The 7500-nt window shown below is 57.0% G+C and overlaps 2 non-coding genes and 1 pseudogene across 2 annotated transcripts; all 3 read right to left on the bottom strand.

The window, feature by feature from the left end:
* The window catches only part of LOC124773061, a 4222-nt pseudogene extending 2152 nt beyond the window's left edge, over positions 1-2070 (bottom strand).
* Positions 2071-2258: 188 nt separating this feature from the next.
* LOC124772642 lies at positions 2259-2413 on the bottom strand. Its single transcript, XR_007014111.1, has one exon. It is a non-coding gene; the product is annotated as a 5.8S ribosomal RNA (ribosomal RNA).
* Positions 2414-2764: 351 nt separating this feature from the next.
* LOC124772925 lies at positions 2765-4673 on the bottom strand. The gene has a single exon (XR_007014378.1). It is a non-coding gene; the product is annotated as a small subunit ribosomal RNA (ribosomal RNA).
* Positions 4674-7500: the final 2827 nt, after the last annotated feature.

Genomic DNA, 7500 nt, shown 5'->3' with positions numbered 1-7500 from the left:
CCTTTTGGGTTACCCCGACGAGCATCTCTAAAAGAGGGGCCCGACTTGTATCGGTTCCGCTGCCGGGTTCCGGAATAGGAACCGGATTCCCTTTCGCCCAACGGGGGCCAGCACAAAGCGCATCATGCTATGACAGCCCCCATCAACATCGGATTTCTCCTAGGGCTTAGGATCGACTGACTCGTGTGCAACGGCTGTTCACACGAAACCCTTCTCCGCGTCAGCCCTCCAGGGCCTCGCTGGAGTATTTGCTACTACCACCAAGATCTGCACCGACGGCGGCTCCAGGCAGGCTCACGCCCAGACCCTTCTGCGCCCACCGCCGCGACCCTCCTACTCGTCAGGGCTTCGCGGCCGGCTGCAAGGACCGGCCATGACTGCCAGACTGACGGCCGAGTATAGGCACGACGCTTCAGCGCCATCCATTTTCAGGGCTAGTTGCTTCGGCAGGTGAGTTGTTACACACTCCTTAGCGGATTCCGACTTCCATGGCCACCGTCCTGCTGTCTTAAGCAACCAACGCCTTTCATGGTTTCCCATGAGCGTCGATTCGGGCGCCTTAACTCGGCGTTTGGTTCATCCCACAGCGCCAGTTCTGCTTACCAAAAGTGGCCCACTTGGCACTCCGATCCGAGTCGTTTGCTCGCGGCTTCAGCATATCAAGCAAGCCGGAGATCTCACCCATTTAAAGTTTGAGAATAGGTTGAGGTCGTTTCGGCCCCAAGGCCTCTAATCATTCGCTTTACCGGATGAGACTCGTACGAGCACCAGCTATCCTGAGGGAAACTTCGGAGGGAACCAGCTACTAGATGGTTCGATTAGTCTTTCGCCCCTATACCCAGCTCCGACGATCGATTTGCACGTCAGAATCGCTACGGACCTCCATCAGGGTTTCCCCTGACTTCGTCCTGGCCAGGCATAGTTCACCATCTTTCGCGTCCCAACGTGTACGCTCTAGGTGCGCCTCACCTCGCAATGAGGACGAGACGCCCCAGGAGTGCGGAGGCCGCCGCCCCGTGAAGGGCGGGGAAGCCCCATCCTCCCTCGGCCCGCGCAAGGCGAGACCTTCACTTTCATTACGCCTTTAGGTTTCGTACAGCCCAATGACTCGCGCACATGTTAGACTCCTTGGTCCGTGTTTCAAGACGGGTCGTGAAATTGTCCAAAGCTGAAGCGCCGCTGACGGGAGCGATTATTCCGCCCGAGAGCATCCCGAGCCAACAGCGGCGCGGGTCCGGGGCCGGGCCAGGTAGGTCCGTCATCCGGGAAGAACCGCGCGCGCTTGCCGGGAGCCCGAGCGCCCAAAGGGGCGAATCGACTCCTCCAGATATACCGCCGGGCAGCCAGCCAGGACACCGGGGCTCTGCCCAACAGACGCGAACCGAGGCCCGCGGAAGGACAGGCTGCGCACCCGGGCCGTAGGCCGGCACCCAGCGGGTCGCGACGTCCTACTAGGGGAGAAGTGCGGCCCACCGCACACCGGAACGGCCCCACCCCGCGGCGAGTGGAAAGGCAACCGGACACGACCCCGCCGCGGATTGCTCCGCGCGGGCGGCCGGCCCCATCTGCCGAGGGCGGAGGCCAGTGGCCGGATGGGCGTGAATCTCACCCGTTCGACCTTTCGGACTTCTCACGCTTACCCCAGAACGGTTTCACGTACTTTTGAACTCTCTCTTCAAAGTTCTTTTCAACTTTCCCTCACGGTACTTGTTCGCTATCGGTCTCGTGGTCATATTTAGTCTCAGATGGAGTTTACCACCCACTTGGAGCTGCACTCTCAAGCAACCCGACTCGAAGGAGAGGTCCCGCCGACGCTCGCACCGGCCGCTACGGGCCTGGCACCCTCTACGGGCCGTGGCCTCATTCAAGTTGGACTTGGGCTCGGCGCGAGGCGTCGGGGTAGTGGACCCTCCCAAACACCACATGCCACGACAGGCGGCAGCCTGCGGGGTTCGGTGCTGGACTCTTCCCTGTTCGCTCGCCGCTACTGGGGGAATCCTTGTTAGTTTCTTTTCCTCCGCTTAGTAATATGCTTAAATTCAGCGGGTAGTCTCGCCTGCTCTGAGGTCGTTGTACGAGGTGTCGCACGCCACACCGCCAGCCGGCTGTGCACGCTACCGAGAAAGTACCGGTATGCGAACCGCCAGGCGACGGGCGCGCATCGCACGTTTGAGTAGACGCGGCCGGCCCCACAGGCGGCCGCGACACTCCCAGGTCTGCGAAGCGGGGCAAACGCCGCGCGCTTCAGTATACGTAGCCGACCCTCAGCCAGACGTGGCCCGGGAACGGAATCCATGGACCGCAATGTGCGTTCGAAACGTCGATGTTCATGTGTCCTGCAGTTCACATGTCGACGCGCAATTTGCTGCGTTCTTCATCGACCCACGAGCCGAGTGATCCACCGTCCTGGGTGATCTTTTCTCAGTTTCCGCCGCCTCTTTCGAGACGGTCGCATAGGCGGGAGTGAGGCGTGTGGCGGCCCCTGTTCCAGCGTTCTGTGTCCAACGGCCTCACGGCCGACGGGCGTCGTACGGCTCCACACCGGAGCGGACAGGCACTCGGGCGAAAGTCATTCAAAACCGGCGCCAGGCGCCAGGTGCCGCACGCCAGCCGCTCCAGCGCTTCAGCGCTCGTACCACACAACATTGCCGCTAGTTCTGAGAGGCACGCGTGGTTCCGCACGCGGCGCACGGCTACTGCGAGCCGTACAGGTAGCGTGTTGCGCGACACGACACGCACATCGAAAGACATGCAGTCTAGTCGGTAATGATCCTTCCGCAGGTTCACCTACGGAAACCTTGTTACGACTTTTACTTCCTCTAAATGATCAAGTTTGGTCATCTTTCCGGTAGCATCGGCAACGACAGAGTCAATGCCGCGTACCAGTCCGCAGACCTCACTAAATCATTCAATCGGTAGTAGCGACGGGCGGTGTGTACAAAGGGCAGGGACGTAATCAACGCGAGCTTATGACTCGCGCTTACTGGGAATTCCTCGTTCATGGGGAACAATTGCAAGCCCCAATCCCTAGCACGAAGGAGGTTCAGCGGGTTACCCCGACCTTTCGGCCTAGGAAGACACGCTGATTCCTTCAGTGTAGCGCGCGTGCGGCCCAGAACATCTAAGGGCATCACAGACCTGTTATTGCTCAATCTCGTGCGGCTAGAAGCCGCCTGTCCCTCTAAGAAGAAAAGTAATCGCTGACAGCACGAAGGATGTCACGCGACTAGTTAGCAGGCTAGAGTCTCGTTCGTTATCGGAATTAACCAGACAAATCGCTCCACCAACTAAGAACGGCCATGCACCACCACCCACCGAATCAAGAAAGAGCTATCAATCTGTCAATCCTTCCGGTGTCCGGGCCTGGTGAGGTTTCCCGTGTTGAGTCAAATTAAGCCGCAGGCTCCACTCCTGGTGGTGCCCTTCCGTCAATTCCTTTAAGTTTCAGCTTTGCAACCATACTTCCCCCGGAACCCAAAAGCTTTGGTTTCCCGGAGGCTGCCCGCCGAGTCATCGGAGGAACTGCGGCGGATCGCTGGCTGGCATCGTTTATGGTTAGAACTAGGGCGGTATCTGATCGCCTTCGAACCTCTAACTTTCGTTCTTGATTAATGAAAACATACTTGGCAAATGCTTTCGCTTCTGTTCGTCTTGCGACGATCCAAGAATTTCACCTCTAACGTCGCAATACGAATGCCCCCGCCTGTCCCTATTAATCATTACCTCGGGTTCCGAAAACCAACAAAATAGAACCGAGGTCCTATTCCATTATTCCATGCACACAGTATTCAGGCGGGCTTGCCTGCTTTAAGCACTCTAATTTGTTCAAAGTAAACGTGCCGGCCCACCGAGACACTCAATAAAGAGCACCCTGGTAGGATTTCAACGGGGTCCGCCTCGGGACGCACGAGCACGCACGGGGCGGTCGCACGCCTTCAGCTCGCCCCACCGGCAGGACGTCCCACGATACATGCCAGTTAAACACCGACGGGCGGTGAACCAACAGCGTGGGACACAAATCCAACTACGAGCTTTTTAACCGCAACAACTTTAATATACGCTATTGGAGCTGGAATTACCGCGGCTGCTGGCACCAGACTTGCCCTCCAATAGATACTCGTTAAAGGATTTAAAGTGTACTCATTCCGATTACGGGGCCTCGGATGAGTCCCGTATCGTTATTTTTCGTCACTACCTCCCCGTGCCGGGAGTGGGTAATTTGCGCGCCTGCTGCCTTCCTTGGATGTGGTAGCCGTTTCTCAGGCTCCCTCTCCGGAATCGAACCCTGATTCCCCGTTACCCGTTACAACCATGGTAGGCGCAGAACCTACCATCGACAGTTGATAAGGCAGACATTTGAAAGATGCGTCGCCGGTACGAGGACCGTGCGATCAGCCCAAAGTTATTCAGAGTCACCAAGGCAAACGGACCGGACGAGCCGACCGATTGGTTTTGATCTAATAAAAGCGTCCCTTCCATCTCTGGTCGGGACTCTGTTTGCATGTATTAGCTCTAGAATTACCACAGTTATCCAAGTAACGTGGGTACGATCTAAGGAACCATAACTGATTTAATGAGCCATTCGCGGTTTCACCTTAATGCGGCTTGTACTGAGACATGCATGGCTTAATCTTTGAGACAAGCATATGACTACTGGCAGGATCAACCAGGGAGCTGCGTCAACTAGAGCTGAGCAGCCGGCCGCCCGGGAGTGTGTCCCGGGGGCCCGCGCGAACACGCAAGCGTCCGCTCAATCATTCTGCAAACAGGAGGAGGCTGAGCTCCCCTGCACAATACACCTCGAAACCCTCTCAGGTCCCGGCGGCGCGCAGCGCCGTCCCAAGTACTTGGTCGGGTTCGAGAGAGGCGCAATCGCCCGGAGTTAGGCGAGTAGACGCTTTCGGTGCGACCACCCGTGCTCCCAACTGAGCTTGCCGCTGCCGACAGAGGCCCGGGAGCGTGCTGTCGTGGCATTGCCGGCGGGAGACAACACGCGCCACCTACGGTGACCGGCAGCTCCAACGCCAGCGCCACAGAAGGACAAAAGCCCCACTTGGGTGCCGAAGCGAACTCTCCCAGCACAGCGCACGCGCCAACACATCCGCACAGCTGCGATACAAACCACCAGCGAGAACCGCTGGGGCGACCGAGCAGCAGACGGCGTCGCGGCGCCGAGCGCCGGGCGGCGGCGCATCCTCAACGCACACAGTCCTCAATCGGACCAGCACACTGAAGATGTCCACCGCGCTTCGCACCGGGCCCGCGAGGACCTACTTTGGCCGCACGGCGCCGCGCGCAGGGTGCGCCGGCGCGCAGCTGCGACGCCTGCCGCGTCCGTCGGCCGGCGCGCCTGCCACTGGCCGCCCCCACCAGCCGGCTGTAGCGCGTGCGCCCACGCACCGCGCGGCCAGCACGCTGGGAGGCGCCCCCTCACCGGCCGGGGACGGTCCCACCCAGCCACCGCCGCGTATCGCTTCACACCCAGATGCCGTTCAGTTTCGTCGGCATGGTGGGTATCGCTGGAACAACCGGTTAGTACCTCAACCTATCGTCGCCATCACCGATTCACCCCTAGCGAGAACAACCGCACCACAACAGGTTACCATTTCTTCATTTGCGTAACTTCACCAGAAAACGCAGGCGTCCATCGCCATTTGCAACTTCAACGATTATTGCATGCCTGTGTCAGGTGTCACGCCACACTACGTCTGCCCACATACACGCAACAAAATGTGCACGCCTAGACAATACGTGGAAGGTGGCCCCCGTACGTATGCGATGTCCATTGCTCGAACGACTGTCAACCGGCCTCTGTAGCATGTCGCAGATATGGAACGCGGTGCACCATGCCATCACGGTGTGTGAGGAGAGACGACTAGGTCCGAATACATCAACAGACAGCTCATGCTGATCGCCATCCACGGCGTCCGTTCCTCCCACACGTCTCTATGGCGTACCACACTGCAATCCAGCTCTCATAGGGAGACGACACGTAGCTGCGTGCACAATATTTGCACTGTATGGTCCGCCGTTTTTGGGCGCAGTCGTTGTACGGTCACACATGTGCCACGATGTATCATTCAGTACATAAGGACGAATGTGCAGTACAGATTGTGGTTCACGCGTACGACATCAGCGGACAGTTGACACAGGCCGCACCACAACGTAGCCTGCGTACGTCGCATGCGAAGGGCATTGAACATGCAAACTTGTCACCAACCAGCTTGCGAAGGCAGGGGGCAAGGTGGGGACGTGGGGACGTGGGGAGGGGTGGGGGGGGGCGGCATGTACGTCCTGCTGCCATCCACATTACAGTGTACAGCAGGAGCATGTGGAAAGTCAGCAAGACTTGCAAGGTGTTTAACATGAAGCGATACACAGGGGAGCGGGCAGTGCGAGTAGCGAACTATATTGCGAGGGTTGCGGGTGGGCAACACTACACTAATTGAACGAGTCGTATAACAATTACAGAGCAGGTTTAGGCGACAACGTGGGTTACGTTAGCGGACAACGTGGGTTAGGTTAGGGGACAACATGGGTTAGGTTAGGGGACAACATGGGTTAGGTTAGGGGACAACATGGGTTAGGTTAAGGCACAACATGGGTTAGGTTAAGGCACAACATGGGTTAGGTTAGGGGACAACATGGGTTAGGTTAGGGGACAACATGGGTTAGGTTAGGGGACAACATGGGTTAGGTTAGGGGACAACATGGGTTAGGTTAGGGGACAACATGGGTTAGGTTAGGGGACAACATGGGTTAGGTTAGGGGACAACATGGGTTAGGTTAGGGGACAACATGGGTTAGGTTAGGGGACAACATGGGTTAGGTTAGGGGACAACATGGGTTAGGTTAGGGGACAACATGGGTTAGGTTAGGGGACAACATGGGTTAGGTTAGGGTACAACATGGGTTAGGTTAGGGTACAACATGGGTTAGGTTAAGGTACAACATGGGTTAGGTTAAGGTACAACATGGGTTAGGTTAAGGTACAACATGGGTTAGGTTAAGGTACAACATGGGTTAGGTTAAGGCACAACATGGGTTAGGTTAAGGCACAACATGGGTTAGGTTAAGGCACAACATGGGTTAGGTTAAGGCACAACATGGGTTAGGTTAAGGCACAACATGGGTTAGGTTAAGGCACAACATGGGTTAGGTTAAGGCACAACATGGGTTAGGTTAAGGCACAACATGGGTTAGGTTAGGGCACAACATGGGTTAGGTTAAGGCACAACATGGGTTAGGTTAAGGCACAACATGGGTTAGGTTAAGGCACAACATGGGTTAGGTTAAGGTACAACATAGGTTAGGTTAGGTTACACGTTGTTGTAAGGAAAGGTGTAGGGGGGGGGGGCGGGGGCGGCACGTTCGTTGATAGTGATTATAGTAAGTGAATGCTTGTGACATGATGAGATTTGTCACGTCAGGATGCACCTTTGGCTTATTAGAGGCGGCGCTCCAATTCTATGCTTGTGTCAGACCTGTGTCTTTGACTCA

Source organism: Schistocerca piceifrons, unplaced genomic scaffold, assembly GCF_021461385.2.
Source record: "Schistocerca piceifrons isolate TAMUIC-IGC-003096 unplaced genomic scaffold, iqSchPice1.1 HiC_scaffold_943, whole genome shotgun sequence".
In the NCBI taxonomy this organism is placed as follows: Eukaryota; Metazoa; Arthropoda; class Insecta; order Orthoptera; family Acrididae; genus Schistocerca; species Schistocerca piceifrons.
Note: the sequence above shows the minus strand (reverse complement) of the source record. Positions and strands in the feature narration are given on the sequence as shown.